Genomic DNA, 21,692 nt, shown 5'->3' with positions numbered 1-21,692 from the left:
ACTGGGACAGACCAAAGGTCCATCAAGCCCAGTATCCCATTTCCAACAGTGGTCAACCCAGATCCCAAGTAGCAAAACAGATTTGATGCTGCTTATCTTAGGAATAAGCAATGGATTTTCCCAAGCCATCTCAATAATGGCCTATGGACTTCTTTAGGAAATTATCCATACCTTTTTAAACCCCGTTAAGCTCGTTTCAGAGTTCAATTGCACGTTGTGTGAAGAAATATTTTCTCCGGTGTGTTTTAAATCTCCTACTTAGTCGCTTCATTGCGTGCCCCCTAGTCCTAGTATTTTTGGAAAGAGTAGACAAGTGATTCAACATCTACCCTTTATCCTCCACTCGGAATTTTATAGACCTCTATCATTTCACCCCTGAGCCATCTCTTCTCCAAGCTGAAGGCTCCTAACCACTTTAGCCTTTCCTCAAAGGCAGGGGTGTCAAAGTCCCTCCTCGAGGGCTGCAATCCAGTTGGGTTTTCAGGATTTCCCCAATGAGTACCCATGAGATCTATTAGCATATAATGAAATAATATATTTTTTTTAAAAATGTGTTCATAACCAATGGAGGCGCGCGTAAAGTTTAAATTTGCCTGCTTTTGCTTCAAAGCACTACACGGACTTGCCCCTAAATATATAACGGACCTTTTCGTCTTCTCAGCCAACAGACACAAGAGAAGCTCACATTCCAACTTCGTTTCCCCCCCAGTGAGAGGTTGTAAACTGAAAAAACACCATGAACATCTTCTCTCGCACCAAGCAGCATCATGGGGTAAAGACCTAGAACAATTGCTTTCGCCCACTACTTATGAGGAATTTAGGAAACGTCTGAAAACACACCTGTTCCTAAAGTATCCAGACAACTGATCCTCTCTTCTCTCTCCCCTCTATAGCGATTAACTTGTTCTATTGATCACTCTCTCCTCAAAAATGGATTTCCTGTCCTATTAACCCTCTTTCTTCCTCCCCTCTTAAAGTCAATTCAATTTGTACCTTTGCTTAATCTTTGTAAACCGGTATTGCGGTATATAAGCTGTTATTATTATTATTATAACATTTCCTATGTTAAACAGATTCACAATATGTAGTCCAGTAACATAATCTGTATCACTCAACAAAACCTATTTGTACATTGATTTTCCATTTGAACGGATGTGAAAGAGACAACTAGAAAAACAGGCTGTTTCACCCTTTACAGAAGAAGTATATTCAACCAGGTACTTACCAAGAGATGAAACACCAGGCAGGAGTGGACCAGGAAGATGGCCCCCCAGGCCATCATGAGGTGAACACATGGAAAAGAAAAAGGAAAACCAAAATTAATGTGACCTGCAGCCTTCAGAACAGGAAACCTGGCAGCAATGCTGTAACTAATTTCCCTTAAAGGGGAAAATTTCCAAGCAACCTGCAAAGTCCTAGGGTACCAGATACCTAATTTGTAAAAATGGCAACGTGCAGAGTCTCTCTTTAAAACAGGTCAAGGTACCAAGGCCCCTGTGCACTAGTTGTACAAGGCCCCTGTGGGGTGGTTGTACTGGAACACCTTTCCCTCTAACACAGGGATCTCAAAGTCCCTCCTTGAGGGCCGCAATCCAGTCGGGTTTTCAGGATTTCCCCAATGAACATGCATTGAAAGCAGTGCATGCACATAGATCTCATGGGGAAATCCTAAAAACCCGACTGGATTGCGGCCCTCAAGGAGGGACTTTGAGATCCCTGCTCTAACATACATGGACTCTGGACCCCCCCCCCCCCCCCCAGCATACTTTCCAGATAACTGATTTACAAACTTATCCTTGAAGTGCCAGCTCTAAGAAACTGAACAGAGGTACTGAAAAACATCAAATATGCCAGGGGTAGGCAATTCCGGTCCTCGAGAGCCGGAGCCAGGTCAGGTTTTCAGGATATCCACAATAAATATGCAATGAGATAGGTGTGCCTACATTTAGGCAGACCTATCTCATGCATATTCATCGAGAGTATCCTGAAAAGCTGATTGGCTGGCTGGGTGTGTCCCAAGGCTGAGTTGAGAATCCCTGTGGTAGGGTAAATTCTCTCACACTGTTCATCTCTCCCAAACTCAAGATGAGAAGGCTGCATGATGGAATGGAAACCTTACCCCTCCCCCCCCCCAAAAAAAAAAACCACAAGTCTGCCCACGCAAACACTATGCCAAGCGCTGCAAAGCTAAAGATCACGCACAGCCGAAATACTGACAATAAGCTTTTTCTCGGCATCGGAATAAAATCTCGTCCCAGGCAGGCAGCCTCTGACTGTTCCCACATTGGGAGGCAGAACTGCACGTCTTGCTTATGTCCTGAAACAGCAAGCAGAGAGCAGCGATCGGTAGCACCCAGCCTGATCAATATGAGGGAGGGGGGGGGAGGGGGGGGCGCTGAAAAGTTCTCAACCCAACCATCCGACTTCTTAAATTCTGAGCATTATTGTGCTACTGTAGCTTAAAAGCGTGTCATTTCATTAAGAATTCTGTTTTTAACATTGTTCTAGTTCGTTTGCAAAAGTTAGACAGTTCTAAATCTAATAGATGCTGGCATTGTCGTGCTAATATAGGAACTTTGGATCATCTGATGGTCTATTGTCCATTGATGCTTAATTTTTGGAAGTCGATATAGGGCCAAATTAATGTAGTACTTGGGTCATCGATACCACTGACTTATGAAGCCATAATTTGTGGTACTCTTATTACATGTTAAACCTTCTTTGGATCGCTATAAAAGCCGGTTTTTCTTAATAATGACGGGAGTAGCCATCCAGATGATAACACGCAACGGGAAGAGTTATGATCGACTTCATTATACTTTCTGGTGGGAAAACTTATGTTCTAGCTACAAATATGAAAGAATGAATGCTGAAATTTGAGGATATAATAGTACATTTGAAAGGGTGTAGAGCCCACTGGCATCATTTATTGAGTCAAAATAGCTGTCATGTACCTTTATTTTTTATCTGAACTCTTTACACATCCAGGTTGGGAGGGAGGGAGATGGGAAAACATTATAATTATTATTCATTATATCTATTTTATTGAAATTATATATGTGGTTTTATATTCATTAGTTAAGGGGGCCAGGGGTGAAAATGTTTGTTGTTGAAATATTTGTATATTTAAAGTGCTTTTGTTTGATTCGTTTAGGTTTAAATTCACCGTATTGCACTGTTAATAATTGAAAACTAATAAAGATTTACAAAAAAAAAAAAAACCCCAACAAACTATTGTTTCAGATCACTGATTGAGCCGTATCTGCGTCATTCTCTTCTCGTTTGGGCCGAGAACTTCTCAGCACCCCCTCGTAACTGCCTGGCTAGGGACGGGTGCACCAGGTAGGATTTTCCTGTTGCCTGTCTGCCAAGAGAATTCCAGAAGTCTGCAAGGCATCCATCCAGCTCTGTGTTTTGGCAGAGCTTTGTCTAGGGTTTCAGGGTTTCTGGCTCAGTCTATACCAGCCTGAATTCTTGCTCTCTATATAGAGGACAGAGTAAATAATTAAGAACTAAAAGCAGACTTATATTTACTGGAATTTTGAACAATAAGACTGAACCAGAGCATTAAGGAAATCCACATGTTCAAATCCTATTCTTTCTGCTGACAATGCTGTGACTTTGAGCATGTACACGTTAACTGCCTGTAGCCCTGGTAAGCTACTTATGCTTCACAATTTGTTTATGGCTCTAAAGAATACATAGCCCGAGAGCTAGTCTCGACGGGCGATATTAACGCGGAGCTGGGAGGCCCACGGGGGTCGCCCGTCGGGTAGGGGAAGGGGGGAGGGGGTTAGTAGGGGAAGGGCGGCAAGGCCGCTGTAGGGGAGGTCTTTCCTGCCGAGGGATAGACCTCCGATTGGGTAAGGCCACGGCAAGACGGAATTATGGGTAGTGGGTTTAAAAGGGGGGATCTCAGAGGACACTAACGGTTCCAGTCCTCCTAGGCAACTTTCCCACCCAATAGGTTGGGGATGGGTGTGCGAAGCTCGGGGGGGGGGCGGTATCCAGAGCTACTGGGCTCATCAAGGGATGAGTAGTGGGCCGGCTGGGAGCCGTGCCTGGTGGGTCGGATGACCCTGGACAATGGGGCATATGGGGATATGCCACCCCTCGGACCCTTGCTTAGATGGCGGGGTCGGGGGCCATTTACATCTGTCTCGGTAGCTCGGGTTCAAGGTCACAATGGTGATACCATTGTGTTTGTGCAATTGATAATGTGTTATTTAATACTGTTTGTTAATATGTGTTTTGATATGTTAAATGCAACACAACAAGGAAAGAAGGGAGGTCCCAACCTAAAACTGCAGTGAACAACCAACCAAAAGCAAACAAAACAAAACTGCAGATCTGTAGAAGACGTAGGCAAAATTTATTGTGACAAAATAATTATATGCAAACCCTTTTACCAATCAAGGGACCCGACACGGTCCATGTTTCGGACAAACCTTCGTCAGGGGTCCATGGTAAAAAAGGAAAACAAAAAAAAGTCACAAAAAATTGTAGAGTAGCAGCAAAGTTTAAGCGACGTCAAGGTTCACTAACTGTAAAAAAGCCGTCGCAAAAAGGTTTGAGTGTCACTTTGGGAATAGCTAGAGGTATGTTAGGAGGGGGAGGATGTGATGCTTTGGAGACACAGGCCACTCCAGGTTCCGCTGTTAATGGCAAAACAAAATATTTTGTTTACTCGAGGCCATGCAAGTTTATCTTTATTCAATCACCCCTTAGTAATAACCTTGTGTGCATCTACTATTGGACAGGTTTCTTTGCATATAATGTTTTGCTGCTGCTTGCTTTGCAGTAGAGAATGACACGGGGACAAATTTTGTCCCTGTGTCATTCTCTATAGCACAGGTGTCAAAGTCGGTCCTCGAGGGCCGGAATCCAGTCGGGTTTTCAGGATTTCCCCAATGAATATGAATGAGATCTATGTGCATGCACTGCTTTCAATGCATATTCATTGGGGAAATCCTGAAAACCCGACTGGATTATGGCCCTCGAGGAGGGACTTTGACACCCCTGCTCTATAGAAACCCATGTCATTCTCTGCAGAAACTCAATTTCCCCGTCCTGTCCCCGTGCGTTATGTCGCTCTCACTGCCCCATTTCTGTAAGCTCTGCCTTAACCGCACAAGCCTCGAACACTTCGCGGGGAGCTGCGGTGCCAGCACCTCTCTCCTTCTCCCCCCCCCCCCCCCGCATACGTCTTTAAAGATTCATCAGTTCGAGTGGCATCTTCTACTTGCTGCCCCTTCTGATATCACTTCCTGCTCGCGGAACCAGGACGTGACATCAGAAGGGAGCCAATGCCGGCATGAGCAATGGGTGAAAGATGCTGCGCGCACCGGCAAACATTTCAAGATGTACACGGGGGAGGGGATGGAAGGGGCAGGAAGTGCTCAAGCAGCGGAGAAGAGTTGGGGGGGGGGAGCCCACGCAATGGGGAATGGTGGATCTTGGTTGGACTCAAAATAGCTTCTTTTTTTATGTTTCTTATGCTTAAAAAAAACAATGTGCTGGGCCCTGATGGTTATACCACTTGTGGAAAATCTATAATCTTGGTGACACCTTCTGGTTAATATCGAGCCCTGCAGCAAAAACACAGAATTAGCCCTGGATATTCAGTACCAGATGGAAAGAACCAAATGTCTATTGCTTTTAAGAACATAAGAACATAAGCAATGCCTCCGCTGGGTCAGACCTGAGGTCCATCGTGCCCAGCAGTCCGCTCACGCGGCGGCCCAACAGGTCCAGGACCTGTGCAGTAATCCTCTATCTATACCCCTCTATCCCCTTTCCCAGCAGGAAATTGTCCAATCCTTTGTTAAACCCCAGTACCGTACTCTGCCCTATTACGCCCTCTGGAAGCGCATTCCAGGTATCCACCACTCGTTGGGTAAAGAAGAACTTCCTAGCATTCGTTTTGAATCTGTCCCCTTTCAACTTTTCCAAGTGTCCTCTTGTTCTTTTATTTTTCGAAAGTTTGAAGAATCTGTCCCTCTCTACTCTCTCTATGCCCTTCATGATCTTGTAAGTCTCTATCATATCCCCTCTAAGTATCCTCTTCTCCAGGGAAAAGAGACCCAGTTTCTCCAATCTCTCAGCGTATGAAATGTTTTCCAAACCTTTTATCAGACGTGTCGTTCTCCTCTGAACCCTCTCGAGTAACGTCATATCCTTCTTAAGGTACGTAGACCAATATTGGACGCAGTATTCCAGATGCGGGCGCACCATCGCCCGATACAATGGCAGGATAACTTCTTTTGTCCTTGTTGTAATACCCTTCTTGATTACGCCTAGCATTCTATTTGCTTTCTTAGCGGCTGCTGCGCACTGTGCCGTCGGCTTCATTGTCATGTCCACCATTACCCCCAAGTCCCTTTCTTGGGTACTCTCATTCAATAATATCCCTCCCATCGTATAGTTGTACCTCGGGTTTCCGCTTCCCACATGCAATACTTTACATTTCTCAAGGTTGAACTTCATCTGCCATCTCGCCGTTCAGCAGAAAACCCAGCTGCATATTTTAAACACATGCACAATACAGTCAAACCTTGGTTTGCGAGCATAATTTGTTCCGAAAACATGTTTGTAATCCAAAACACTCGTACATCAAAGCGAATTTCCCCATAAGAAATAATGGAAACTCCACAACCCCAAAAGTTTCATAGGAAATACTGTGTGTACTTGTATTGCAAGACCTTGCTTGTATATCAAGTTAAAATTTAATAAAAGGTCTTGCAAAACACCTGCATACCAAGTTACTTGCAATCTAAGGTTTTACTATATATAGCTGGCTTTTCTGCTGAACTCTTTTCAGGGAGTCTTTTACTAAGGCCGCTAGCCGACTTAGCGCATTCTAAATGCTAATGCGCCCATTATATCGGCTAGTTCCCCTTAGTAAAAGACCCCCCTAAAGAAATAAAATAAAAAGAAACAGATTCTTTCCTAGGTCAGATCAGTCATAGAGATACAACAGCTTCTGTCTTGCTTCCAGATGGATCAGGTGTGGGCAGGGAAGTGACAGGTTAGTTAACACCTGTGGGGAGGTGTGTTTATGCTGGATCAGGTAGCTTCACTGAGTGATATGATTCAGTCTGAACGCATTGCCTACATCAAGACCCAACAGAAAATGTGATCTCGACTGATCAGCTTTAAAATATACTGTATTGTATAGATAGCAGAATGCACTGAGGATGTAGAGGTACATTAATTAATGATGCCCACTGATGGATTCACTTAGTTCTCTGGTGTTACATCGGGGTTGCTGTTACTGCTACTTTCAGTCCTCTGTTCTTTCATGGTCTATGTGGGGCTTATTCCATAAGTTATTAGAGGGGGTTTCAATAAATAAGCTGCATTTAAACATGGCATAAAAACAAACAATATACCTTATTTCTCCCACTGTGGGCCCAGCAGAAATATTCTTAATGAAAAATACACTTGAAGCGGTCCAGAGGAAGGTGACAAAAATGGTAAGAGGTTTGAACCAAAAGAAGTATGAGAAGAGACTGGAAGACCTCTGAAGGAGAGGAGGGACAGGGGAGATACGATACAGACGTTTAAATACTTGAAAGGTATTAATATAGAACCAAATCTTTTCCAGAGAAGAAAAAAATGGTAAAACTAGAGGGCATAATTTGAGGTTGCGGGGAGGAAGACTCAGGAGCAATGTTAGGAAATTCTTCTTCACGGAGAGAGGGTGGTAGATGCCTGGAATGCCCTCCCGAGGGAAGTGGTGGAGAGGAAAACGATGACGGAATTTAAAAAAAGTGTGGGATAAAAATAGAGGATCTCTAATTAGAAAATGAAGGATGTAAATTAAAGAACTAAGGCCGGTATTGGACAGACCTGCACAGTCTGTGTCCCATATATGGTGATTCGGTGGGCATCAATGGGAACTCCACTAATATGGAACAGGAGGATGTTACTGGCCAGACTTTACGGTAGATGTCCTGCAAACAACAGTTTGGTTGGATAGGCTGGAGTGAGCTTGGACGGAAACTTCAGCATTTGGAACCTAGGACAATACCAGACTTTACAGTCTAGGGCCCAGAAATATCAAAGAAGAGACAAGTTAATCTAATCATGTATTTTTTTAATGAGTATAATTACTCAAACTGGATGGACCGTTCAGGTCTTTATCTGCCTTCATTTACTATGTTACACTAAGGCCCGGATTCTCAAAATGATGCCCTAACAGTACCTAAGGGTTTTAATTGGCCATTAACAGTCTGGTAACTGACCGTGCCATTAAATACCAATTAAAAACTAATTAAAAAAAAAAAGTTGGCGTCACAAGCTGCCTACCAAAAAAAAAAAAAAAAGGCACGTGAATCACATCTATGCAAATGCTTAACGGTGTCAAACATCAAAAGAGGCATGGTTATGGGTGGGGGTTGACGTTCGGCGCCACTAAGCGCGATTCTACGTCAAAGATAGGTGCGGGAAATGTAGGCCTGTAAAACCCTGGCCTCCATTTCCAGCGCCTATCTCCGACGCAGACCATGATTCTTGAAACGGCGCCGTAGTCTAAGCGAAGTAGGACTGGCGCCGTACTTTAGACGCCAGCCAATTCGAAAATCCGGGCCTAAAAGGAAAGAGGTTATCTCAAATAATAGTAACCAGGGCACACCTGGCCAGTCAGGTTTCAGGATCACCACACGATACTTTTATTATTTTTTTTAATTGAAAAGCTTTTTATGGAGATATACACAACCAATGGGTACAAGGCACTCATGCGTTGGTATTATACTCCCATATTTTTTTTTTTAGCAAAGATGCGGCGTGGTTGAGAGGAAGTGCTTGATTTGGAACAGGGAGAATCAGGCTTTTGTAAATTGGCTCTCGCAGCTGCACGTATTGTGATTGCGGCTCACTGGAGCCAAACTGTGTCACCGCATTGGCAGATAGTGGTACAGAAATTACAACAACGGCAACATATGTATCAACTGACTGCCCTCCAACATTGGAAGCGGCATGGCTATGACCGTGTCTGGAGGAGATTTCTCTTGCGGACTTGGACTTTGCACTTTGGGGGGGATGGGGGGAGCCTTAACTATTATGCTTTTTGAGTGTTCTCTCAGCATCAGGGGATGGGAAGGAGGGTGGAACAAATCTGAGGTATAGTGTAGGACAGGGATCTCAAAGTCCCTCCTTGAAGGCTGCAATCCAGTCGGGTTTTTAGGATTTCCCCAATGAATATGCATGAGATCTATTAGCATACAATGAAAGCAGTGCATGCAAATGGATCACATGCATATTCATTGGGGAAATCCTAAAAACCAGACTGGATTGCGGCCCTCAAGGAGGGACTTTGAGACCCCTGGTGTAGGAGGATATAGCAGTTATCGACTGTGTTTTCTGTGTTTATAACTGTCGGCTTGGTTCGGGGCAGGATTGTTTCTGAAATGCTTCACTGTAGTGCTTATTTTCAATATGCATGATACATTTGCATATATTGTAGATTCAAAAAAACTTTGTGTGACTATTCATTGTGGCGATTCCAGAAACCTGACTGGCTAGTTAGGACCAAGAAGTTGTGCACTAGAGTCCATGTACTGACCCACCTACCAGAAACCAGAACAAAAATATCCAGGACAGAACAAACTAGACTCTACAGCTGGCCCAGTCATGCTACAGGAATGCGTCTTCATCTGCAGTCCAGATTTCCTGAACTCCTAAGCTGGTTCTGCAAGTTTAAGTGACCCTCCTTAGTAAATAAGCAGGTTTTAAAACACAACTTAAAAAGGTCTGGATATACTGCCAGCAAACAGTGCATACTCAGCAACACAATTGTTTTAAGGGAGTAACACACTAACATAGCAAATGACAGCAGATAAAAGACCTGAACAGTCCATCCAGTCTGCCCATAAGTTCAACCCCCACTCTAACTTAGTTATCCATCCACGTTTATCCGCAAACTGAAACCCATAGATAACAGAGGTTGACTGACTCAGATTCTTTCACCACTATGTAAAATAATGTGCAAGCTACCCAGCCAAGCCTATTCGCCACTCTTCCCCACACACCAAATTATTCTAAGCTTCATGGAGTTCCTCTTCCATATTATCTTGGTTTTTTTGTCTACTGCCTTGCAATATCCCCATGAAAGGGCAGTATATTAAATAAAATAAACCATAAACCATGATATCCACGGGGCCATCTTGGAAGCCCAGGCCAGATACATTCCATGCATTTTAAATGGAAAAAGGAAAGCCCAGCAAGTGTCAGCATGGTTAAAATGTGAAAGGGAGGGGAGACTATTATTCATACAAATGGAAATTGGATCCAAATGAAAAAAAACTAAGAAAAAAACATACGTCGGCAAGTAAGATGCAAAGCATTCAAAGGCAAGCCACAAGAAAATTTGGAAAAATAAAAAAAAGCTTGCCATAAAGACAAAAACTCAAATACTTTTTCAGATACATTTGAAGCTAAAAGCCTGTCAACAAATTGGTAAAGACCATAAGATGATCAAAGGGTAAAAAAAAGAGCACACAGGGAGGACAAGGCCATAGCAGAAAGACTAACGGTGGCTTTTACAAAGGTTTCTACTGCGGGCCGGAGAGATATGAGCATTGGAGTATTAACCTCTACCATGGCTCTGTAAAAGGAGCCCTATATTAATTCTTCTCTTGGTTCTTCTTGGGTTCCGTGTCTACAAATGGGTGATGACAGTAATAAACGAATTGTACATTCACAGTGATTTACAAAACAAAGGAAAATAAAAAGAGAGATACCGGTAATTTATATAAAAAATAATTGTTCAACATTATAGTTTCATAAATTATTTAAACAAATATGTTTTTAATAATCTTCTAAGATGTAAACAGGAAGTGGACTGTTAAATAGAAATATATATTTAGTTCCCCACGATGCCACTTGATAAGAAAGCATTCTCTCTTGATTTGATTTTTAATAAATAAAGCCCTTAATTGTTGGAAATAAAATGTTGAAGAATGAGTTGACAATGCAAAATCTTTAAAAACGAAATGCTCCATCAAATAACTGGGTAATAAACCATTCAATGCTTTGTAATAAAGACAACCAAATAAAAAAATGGTCCATGCCTCTACTGGAAGCCAATGCAATTTAAAAATAAGGCATTATTATGTGATCAAATCGCTTCAAATAATAAAAAAAAAATTAGCTGTACTGCAGCATTTTGAAACATATGAAGTCTTAACAACTGCTTTTTCACACATTAACAAAATTATTACATAGTGATTTCTATTCCGCCATTATCTTGCGGTTCAAGGCAGATTACAAAAGTTTCAAATTTTATTAAAATTTTGATGTATCGCAATATCATTAATTCAAAGCGATTTACATTTTAAAACAGGGTCTTAATTATTAACTAAAACCAACACAAACGGACCTGACGTATCAATACATAAGGGAAGTAGGGAGAATTACAATAAGTATAGTAAAGGATACATACAAGGAAAATACAAATGGAGGGCAAGAAAGTTTGAAAGTATTTATAAAAGTAGAGTAGAAAATTAAGAACTTTTTTTTTTTAAATTCTCAGAGCCTAAGACAGAGTTTAAGCATCAAATGGGATCAATAGGGACTCCAATAATTAGGTCTCAAAAGCATCCTAGTACAACCAGCATTATAACAGTCCTTTAAATTTACTCAATGATTTTTCTTCTTTAATAAATGATGGTAGGGAATTCCATTTTCTGGGTGCTGTAACTGCAAAGATCATATCTTGTCTTGTATTTATTATACTAAGTGATGGAATTACTAGAAGGTTTTTGTCTTCAGATCTTAAACTTCTAGTAGGAATATATGGAATAATGTACCTTTCTATAAATGATGGAGCTTTGGTTGTTAATATTTTGAATGTTAATATTGCTATTTTGTAGGAGATTCTATGAACAATTGGAAGCCAATGAGCTTCTTTAAGAAGAGGCATCACGTGATCAAATTTTTTCCTATTCGTTATAATCTTAATTGAGGTGTTTTGAATTAATTGAAGTCGACGGATTTCTTTAAGAGTTACTCCTTTATAGAGCGAGTTGCAGTAGTCTAACCCTAAGTCTGGCCATTTCCAGAGGAATTGAAGAGAAGACCGAGTTGTTTCAGAGAATTGGGAAGAGTCTTGCGGTGTTAGTTTGTCTTCAAGGATTTCTTGAATAGCATGGTTTTTTATTTCTTTTCTGAACGACACGTAGTCTGGGTCGTTATCAGTAAATTGGAGAGTTGGTGGTCCAATTTTGCTGCTTGTGTGGCTAGAAGGCCATCGTACAGTTTTTTTTTTTGGTCTCTGATTGGGGGATGCGTGAATGGTGTGTGGGTTCTCCTAAGAACATAAGAACATAAGAAATGCCTCCGCTGGGTCAGACCTAAGGTCCATCGCGCCCAGCAGTCCGCTCACGCGGCGGCCCATCAGGTCCAGGACCTGTGCAGTAATCTTTTATCTATACCCCTCTATCCCCTTTTCCAGCAGGAAATTGTCCAATCCTTTCTTAAACCCCAGTACCGTTCGCTGCCCTATAACGTCTTCTGGAAGCGCATTCCAGGTGTCCACCACACGTTGGGTAAAGAAGAACTTCCTAGCATTTGTTTTGAATCTGTCCCCTTTCAACTTTTCCGAATGCCCTCTTGTTTTTTTATGTTCTGAAAGTTTGAAGAATCTGTCCCTCTCTACTCTCTCTATGCCCTTCATGATCTTGTAAGTCTCTATCATATCCCCTCTAAGTCTTCTCTTCTCCAGGGAAAAGAGACCCAGTTTCTCCAATCTCTCAGCGTATGAAAGGTTTTCCATCCCCTTAATCAGTCGTGTCGCTCTCCTCTGAACTCTCTCGAGTAACACCATATCCTTCTTAAGGTATGGTGACCAATACTGGACGCAGTACTCAAGATGCGGACGCACCATTGCCCGGTACAGCGGCAGGATAACTTCTTTCGTTCTTGTTGTAATACCCTTCTTGATTATCCCCAGCATTTTATTCGCTCTCTTGGCGGCCGCTGCGCACTGTGCCGTCGGCTTCATTGTCATGTCCACCATTACCCCCAAGTCCCTTTCTTGGGTACTCTCATTCAATAACATCCCTCCCATTGTATAGCTGTGTCTCGGGTTTCTGATTCCCACATGCAATACTTTACATTTCTCAACATTGAACTTCATCTGCCATCTCTCTGCCCATTCTCCCAATTTGTCCAAGTCCCTTTGCAATTTTTCACAGTCTTCCTTTGTCCGAGCTCCACTAAATAGTTTGGTGTCATCCGCAAATTTTATTATCTCACTCTTTGTTCCTGTTTCTAGATCATTTATGAATATATTAAATAGCAGTGGCCCGAGCACTATGTCTGGTTGAGGTAGTTTGGATTAGGCGGTTGTTAAGGTAGGCTGGGCTGTCTCAATTTATGGTTTTAAAAAGTAGGCGGTAGAATTTAATTGTACTCTTGCTTGTATTGGGAGCCAGTGTGAGTCGAGGTATGCCGCCATGATGTGGTCGTACTTCCTCAGTGAATAGATAAGCCTTAGCGCTGTGTTTTGAACTGTTTGTGCGGGGCAGGGGAGATAGAGTATGTTGCAGTAGTCTAGAATACTGACTAATCTAATACTGACAAAACTAAAGATTGCAGTAATATTCAAAAAGCCAAATTATTAAAATATGCTATAATCGACAGCAGGTTCCAAAGTGCTGAGAAGTTTTTACTCCTAATCAAGTGAACCCCCCAATATTTTAATGGGAGACTCTAATGGGGGTTGTGGCCATCAGTCCAACCCAGGATAGGGGTTTATAGAAATCCTGATGGCTACACTAAATTATATAATTGCGTGTGACCCGGCCTGGAGTCACCCTGCAGGACTGGATTTTTAGTAGTCAAAAAAAAAACACAATAAAGTCTCACCATTCAAGAAGTTTGAATAAATGGTTCATTTTACTCACTTTCTTCACAACAGGTAAGTAATGCCTTGAACTAGCCAGGAATATCAGCCAGTACTCTTATACAGCATTCAAGAAAAAAGAAAACACAAAAACCAAAAAGGCCAAAAAGGGCAAAGCAATTGAAGCATACCAAATTAGTTTTACTGTTCCACTGCTTCTTCAGTCTCACCCAAACTGGAGACCTTAGCTCCTTAGAGAGCTTACTCTAACTGCAGATAAGCAGTCCTTTTATTCAGTCCTGAGACTGCAGTTCAATATTTGAGTTTCCTTAGTTTCTAGTCTTTAGCAGAAAATAGCAAAGCCTCTGACAATCATTAATCATGGTTATCAGGAACAGGAGAGAGTAGCAGGTTTTGCCAAAATTATAGGCCTTCAGACAGGCTTTCAAATTCCCTCCCGGATGGAAGCAAAACCTCTCCCCAAACTCTCTCTAAGCTTTCACTCAAAACCTCAGCATTCCAAAGAAAAAACACAGCTCACAAACAGTTCAAAAACAAACACTCACTGCTTGTGGCTCAAAGTCCACTTCACCAGCATTGGCTCTGGCAAGTTATCATCCCCAGTAGTCCAGGTGTCTTGGCAATCCATGGGTTCATCAGCTTGAAACAACTCTCCTGACTGTTCAAGCTCCTCCAACTCCATAGGCTGAGGCCTGTTGTCCCTGCTTGGCTCAGCAGGGTTCCTAGGGAGGCAAGGCCTAAACTTCCTCCCTAGCTGGCTTCCTTTCCTGGTGTCTGGGACAGGCTTATATACCTTGGGACCCCGCCCTGCTGTGTCAGCCCTGGCAGTGTTCCAAGGGCCTCTTGGGCTCCCCCGGTGGTCAACAGGATTATCCAGCTCAGACCCAACCTGTTCCTTCCCAATTCCACCCCGGGCTTTCTGTTTCACCTTCTTTCCCTCTGTCCTGACTGGGACCTGCACTGGGAGAATGCCTGGCTGGTCACAGGGTATACTATTCTGTTTAAAGTTAGATCATCCTCAATAAATTTAATAGGGGTTGTAAAAAAAAAAAAATCCATCATTAAAATCGTCTATTGGCCAATGCAATCATTTTTAAGAGGGGATTGTCCGATGTCAGTTCTAGGCAAAATGGTAGAAACTATTCAGAGAACAAAATGCAGCACGGTTTAATGGATTTCGCCAAGGTCTGTTCCACTTTTTGAAAGCATGAACAAGCACGTGAATAAAAGGCAAGCCAACTTGACCATGAAACTGAATTTTCAAAATGCATTTGACAAAGTCCCTCATGACGGATAAAATGGTGAACCCTGGATTTCACTATCTTATGGGATAAAAAAATCCACCTATAATTGTTTGCAGATATCTTAACGTTAATTCCAGTGTAACTGATATACCTAAGAAATAGATTAGAGTCACTAGTAATTTAATACAAGGCACACCCTTGGAATACAGCACTGCAAATATTTATAAGGAAACAAACTAGGGGCATCGGCCTTTGAAAAGTGCCAAATCAACTGAAATCCATCGCCTTCCATTTCAAACAGGAGAACTTAGGCCAGGGGTGTCAAAGTCCCTCCTCGAGGGCCGCAATCCAGTCGGGTTTTCAGGATTTCCCCAATGAAGATGCATGAGATCTATTTGCATGCACTGCTTTCATTGTATGCTAATAGATCTCATGCATATTTATGGAGGAAAATCCTGAAAACCCGACTGGATTGCGGCCCTCGAGGAGGGACTTTGAGATCCCTGACTTAGGCCTAGATTCACTAAGCCCACCGAGCCTACCCGATCCGTGGCAGGCCAACTGATTCTCAACGCGTTCTCATGGAAATGGGGGTGATCGGAGGCATGCCCCCTCCCCCCCCCTGACCACATGGATCGCTACAGAGTGATCCTGACACATGCGCAGACCATCTTCTTTGCCTGTAGATGGTCTGCGCATGCCTACAGGGCCGGAAACTTTTTTATTTTTAACTTTTACTCCGCGAGCCCGTGGTTTTAACCCGTGGGTTAAAACCACGGGCTCGCACGGCGGGGAAGGTCGAGCAGGAGAGTCAGGGCAGAGAGCAGGAGAGTCGGGGCAGAGAGCAGGAGATGCAGCTTACTGAAGTCGGCAGAGGGCAGGGCAGTTGGAAAGGACGTGAGCGACTGGTCCCCAGCGGTCACTTCTTTGTTGATCAGCCAGCCCAGTCAGCGTTCCTGATTTTGGTTAGGGAATCGCTGCCTTCCTACTTTGCATGCCGTTTCCTCTCATTTGCTTGGGTGGATTGGATAATCAGCACAGACGTTAGTGAATCGAGTGGGCTTAGTGAATCGAGCCCTAAAGGGCTTTAAGTTGGGATGTTTAGCTAGTCAGCGGTCTCACGGCGAAGACTGTGCGACGTCTCCAGCGTGTTCAGAACGCAGCGATCAGGCTTCTAAAAAAACCTCCATACCAACGGCCCTGTCTCCTAGGCTCTAGTGTCAGCTCACTGGATGCCTGTAGCCAAACATTGCGTCTTCAAGGGCCTGATGCTAGCGTTCAAATCCTTGCACGACAGCTAAGCTTCCTCCATACATGCCGAGCAAATCCCTCGATTCCCGGGACAAAATATGCCTCAAAATGCCCCCTGGTCAAGCCCAACTGCAAACCGCCAAATGACCTTCCTACTCCCACACCATACCGAGCCACTGGAATCGACTGCCCCCGCAGATCAGATCCCTTAAGGACTCCTCAACTTTCGGAAAGCAATAAAAACAGACCTCTTCACCTAACTCTCCTGTCCATGACCAATGGACTACAAAGAAATGTATATATAGGTCTAGTGGACTATTGCAACATTCTTTATCTACCATGCCTTGCAAACTTGATAAAACAACTACAGACTGTACAAAACACAGCTCTCAGACTGATCTACTCGCTAAGGAAATGTGACCACATCACCAATGCCTACCTAGACTCACATTGGCTAACTATACAAGCACAAATTCAATTCAAATTATACTGTCTATTATTCAAAGCAATAAATGGCACCGCCCCTACTTACCTAAACAACCGCCTAAATCAAAATCTTACTACCAGACAAAGGAGAACTCAGTCCCCATTTATCTTCCCCCCATTCAAAGGTACTCAGCACAAGAAGATGTTTGACGACCTACTAGCAACGCAAGCAGTGAAACTTGACCACACCATCTCCAACTTACTGACAACAACGAACGACTTTAAATCATTCCAAAAAGAAATCAAAACCCTGCTCTTCAAAAAAATGATACAGCTCTCTTAACTCCTCCTCTTATCCCTCCCCTCCCTTGTAATCCCCCCCCCCAAAGTCTCTTCCTATTCTGCAATTTCTTCATCTTCAAAGACTCAACCATGTGAACAACTCCCTAAATTTAATTCCCCTGGAAATGTCCAATGATCTTTTTTTGTAATCCAAAATTCCTAAATTGTATTTTTCTTGGAAATGTCCAGTTAGTCTCTTTTGGAATCCGCCTAGAACTGCAAGGTACGGGCGGAATAGAAGTCATTAATGTAATGTAATGTAATATGTTGGTACCAGAACCAGTATGTGACACGTAAGGAAAACTTGAATTGTAAAATCTTACACTGTAACTATAGCAGATCTAACATGTAAACTAAAAACTTGTACTGAAATTATGTATGTTAAATCTGTAAGCCGTTCTGAACTCTTGGGGTACAACGAGATAAAGAACGAATTAAATTAATAAATAAAGTAGTCCTGTGGGGCTCTAGATGAATATGCATAAGGCATATTTGCATACAACAGAGGCATCACATGCAGCTGTTATGCATATTCACTACGAGTATCCTCAAAGCCTGACCGGCTGCCTATTGAATCAACATGCCCTAATTAGTAAGCTTTCTGATGAAAAATTCTGCTGTCGTACACCGAGGAAAGGCTTCCATATGGAAGCCAAGACAAGATCCTAAGACGAACACACATTCATGTCTTTTATAAGCTGTTGTGGCTTACTAATAAGCTCAAATTTCTTTCATTTGAGTGGGGATAGGATGAAGTTAAGAGGTGATAGGCTCCGGAATAATCTGAGGAAATATTTTTTTACAGAAAGGGTGGTCGATGCATGGAACAGTCTCCCGGAAGAGGTGATGGAGACAGGGACAGTGTTTGAATTCAAAAGCGCCTGGGATAGGCACATGGGATCTCTCCGAGAAAGAAAGGGATGATGGTTAGATGGGCAGACCGTTTCATTTGCCGTCATGTTTCTATAAACCATAAAGCTCTATGACCTCACAATGCGGGTATAAAGAGCCTTAGCCAATAGAGAGAGGAGATGCAAATATTAATTAAGAGCCTTAGCCAATAGGGAGATGAGGAGATAACGGTTACTGCGGATGGGCAGACTAGATGGGCCATTTGGCCTTTATCTGACATCATGTTTCTAATAAGGAAAACAAATTTCAGAAGCTTATCAGATAGCTCAAACATAAAATATAAGCCCATTATTAACCAGTATATGCCAAACAAAATAAGTCACTAAGGAATGCAATAATGCAATAAACCTGTCAGACACCTAACAGCAGCCAGTCAACTAGGGGGGGGGGGAACCCTTATGTACTAATATACTGTATAATTGTAACCATGTTAACTTCCTTATGAAGATCACATGTGCAAAGTACAAACATTAAATCCCAATCCATTTGGGCCACAGCATTTGTTGACAATTAATAACCTGTGTATTTACAACCCCCCAGCTGGGAGCAGTACTGGCAGTAATTGCCCTTTCTAGAATGCTGTTTAAAAGAGCAAAGGGCTCCTTTTACAAAAAAATTCTATGAGCGTCGCTGGCCCATGGTAAAAACATCTACCGCGGCTTTGTAAAAGCCAGTGAAAATGACCAAACCACATTCCTACAGCACAGTGCCACTCAAACTTTTTTTTTTTTTTAGCTCCAGCACACTAAACGGAGCAAATGTTTTTCGCGGTCCACTAAAATGTATTTATTTCTTTTAAAAATTTCTCTTGTCTCAATAAACATGATATTAAAAAAAAAATAAATAAAAATTTCTATCCCGCTTATATACTAAGCGGGTTACAATTTCCACAAGCATAAATGAAATGAAATTGAAATTATAAAATTGTAAAACCAACAAAAAAATTAAATTTGAGAGTTATTCATTTAAGATTCTTTACGCGATGTATGGGAAATTGTAACAACGGTGAAACTAAAGCAGATAGAATAAAATTGCTAATCAATGTGATGGATGTGCTTGTTTTTGAGAGCAAATTAACTCAAAACGCGGCTCGATAGTTGACAAGCAAACACGCGTTTCATCATCCACCATCTGCAGTGGTTCTCTTTTTTTTTTTTTTTTATTTCGATTTAATTTCTGTCAGAGCTGAAAATCCAAGTTCGCAAAGATAAGAAGATCCAAACGGTAACAAAGCCTCGATTGCTTTGTTGCTCACGTTATAATAATGACTGCATAAAAAATAAAATTAAAATCACTTGCTATTAGTGTTCAAGGACCAATCACGTCAAGGAATGATGCTTGCCTGGGTAGGGAGAACAAGAGGGCACCCTCTAAAATTGAAAGGGAATAGATTCCGTACAAACATAAGGAAGTTCTTCTTCACCCAGAGAGTGGTAGAAAACTGGAACACTCTTCCGGAGTCTGTCATAAGGGAAAACACCCTCCAGGGACTCAAGACAAAGTTAGACAAGTTCCTGCTGAACCAGAACATACTTAGGTAGGGCAGGTAGGTAGGGCCTTTGACCAGAGGGCCACTGCATGAGTGAACTGTTGGGCACGATGGACCATGGGTCTAATCCAGCAGTGGCAATTGTTAAGTTCTTATGATTGTATCCTTACACACGCAGATGCTCATAATACTGACTGACTCTTGCGTAACTAGTGTATACTTATGAAGGGAATTTTTATTAAATAAAGTAAAATTCTGGAATCTAGAGGTCTGCACGGGAATGGGGATCGTGGGAATCCCGCGGGTCCCGCAGGAATGCCCCCTAACCCACGGGACTCCCACAGGACCCCCCTCTGGCCCAGGAGACTCCCACGAGGACCCCCATCTAGCCAACGGGACTCCCACGGGGATGGAAGGCTTTGGAAGCAGGGTTCGTCCATATAATATAATAGACACGTCAGCCTTAGTAAAAGAGGGGGGTTTATAAGTGAATTACCTGAACAGAAAACAAAAAAAGGGTTCCACCAAAGAGATTCCACAAGGAAAACAGCAGCGCAAACACAAAAGAAACTGTGGAATTGATGATCCTGTCAGGAGTAATTGCTGCTTTTTATGGGGACGGGCGGGGATGGAGGAAATTCCTTGTGGGGATGGGTGGGGATGGAGAGGATCCTGACGGGAACGGGTGGGGACGGAGAGGATCCTGATGGGGATGGGTGGGGACAGAGAGGATCATGGCGGGGACAGGTGGGGATGGAAAGAATCCTGATGGGTACGGGTGGGGATGGAGAGGATCCTGGCGGAGACGGGTGGGATTTTTGTCCCCGTGCAACTCTCTACTGGAATTTCTCGTGGCACAACCGGAATCTCTTTGGGGCGCTCAGTTTGAGAGACCCTGCTATAGAGGTACGAGATGAATGTACTGAGTGAGGCTAATTCCACTGCGTTTATAGTGTACACCAGGAAACATGCCTTTTTGGAACAGGTCAGCTTTGTAAGGCTGGCTGAGGCAATTTAAAGTTCCATAAATACTTTGGTTGAGTTTCCTTTTACACCTCATCTTGTAAGGATCAGAATCCTTGAGCAAATGATCTGTTTGGCAACGAGTGAACTACTATATTTACTTTTGAAAGTCACAGTTGATCAGATCATAACTGTTTATTACTAGGAGCACAAAGTTATTTATGGCTCGTAAGCCCAGGTACTAAAGATTAGTGCTGCATTGAAATAGCATCAGAACTTCTCCTATAAAATTGTAAAAAAAAAAGTGCCCATGTTATTCAGCAATGCATTTTGCGTCCTTATGTGTTTAAAAAAAAACCCAAAAAACTCGAGATTCCTCCGAGGGCGGACCTTCTGCTCTTTTCTCAGGTGGTTCATTTGGGCTTGTCTAAAGGTGGGTAACATATGTGGGATCCCTACGAGGGTCAAGATAAGGAAATTGGGTCATTAGGGCATAGACAGGGGGTGGGTAAGCAGAGTGGGCAGACTTGATGGGCTGTAGCCCTTTTCTGCCGTCATCTTCTATGTTTCTATGATGGGTCATTTGGCCTTTATCTGCCATCATGTTTCTATGTTTCTATAATCAGAAAGTTCTATGACATCACAATGCAGGTGTAAAGAGCCTTAGCCTATAGGAAGAGGAGATGCAAATGTTAAGAGCCTTAGCCAATAGGGAGAGGAGGAGAGAGTGGCTGCTGCAGACACCAGAAAGTATTTCTTCACAGAGAGAGTGGTTGATCATTGGAACAAGCTTCCAGTGCAGGTGATCGAGGCAGACAGCGTGCCAGACTTTAAGAAGAAATGGGATACCCATGTGGGATCCCTACGAGGGTCAAGATAAGGAAATTGGGTCATTAGGGCATAGACAGGGGGTGGGTAAGCAGAGTGGGCAGACTTGATGGGCTGTAGCCCTTTTCTGCCGTCATCTTCTATGTTTCTATATTATTGCAAAAGGCCTCCTTACTGGCCCGGAAATGTATCCTTCTGTTGTGGCGCCAAGCTGAAGCGCCTACCCTTACTATGTGAAGAAATGAATTGTTTCCTTTGTTAAAATTTATTTATAAGTCTTTATTGATTTTCCATTAGTAAGAAAAAGTGCAACACAATATTCATATCAGTAACACTAACAGATAAGCACTTAAATACAATCAGTAGCAAT

The 21,692-nt window shown here is 42.7% G+C and overlaps 1 protein-coding gene across 2 annotated transcripts in view; it reads right to left on the bottom strand.

Annotated features, from left to right (window-relative positions):
- The window catches only part of EPB41 (erythrocyte membrane protein band 4.1), a 225,540-nt gene that overhangs the window by 200,268 nt on the left and 3,580 nt on the right, over positions 1–21,692 (bottom strand). The window contains exon 1 of one of the 2 annotated variants that reach the window (XM_033955353.1): positions 1,226–1,247. The exons of the other annotated variant lie outside the window; for it this stretch is intronic. The gene's annotated coding sequence lies outside the window, so the exon portion shown is untranslated. Of the gene's footprint in view, positions 1–1,225; positions 1,248–21,692 lie in introns of those variants that run through there. 2 annotated transcript variants of the gene reach the window in all.

Source organism: Geotrypetes seraphini, chromosome 8 (assembly GCF_902459505.1).
Source record: "Geotrypetes seraphini chromosome 8, aGeoSer1.1, whole genome shotgun sequence".
In the NCBI taxonomy this organism is placed as follows: Eukaryota; Metazoa; Chordata; class Amphibia; order Gymnophiona; family Dermophiidae; genus Geotrypetes; species Geotrypetes seraphini.
This window is presented reverse-complemented; position numbering and strand designations above follow the sequence as displayed.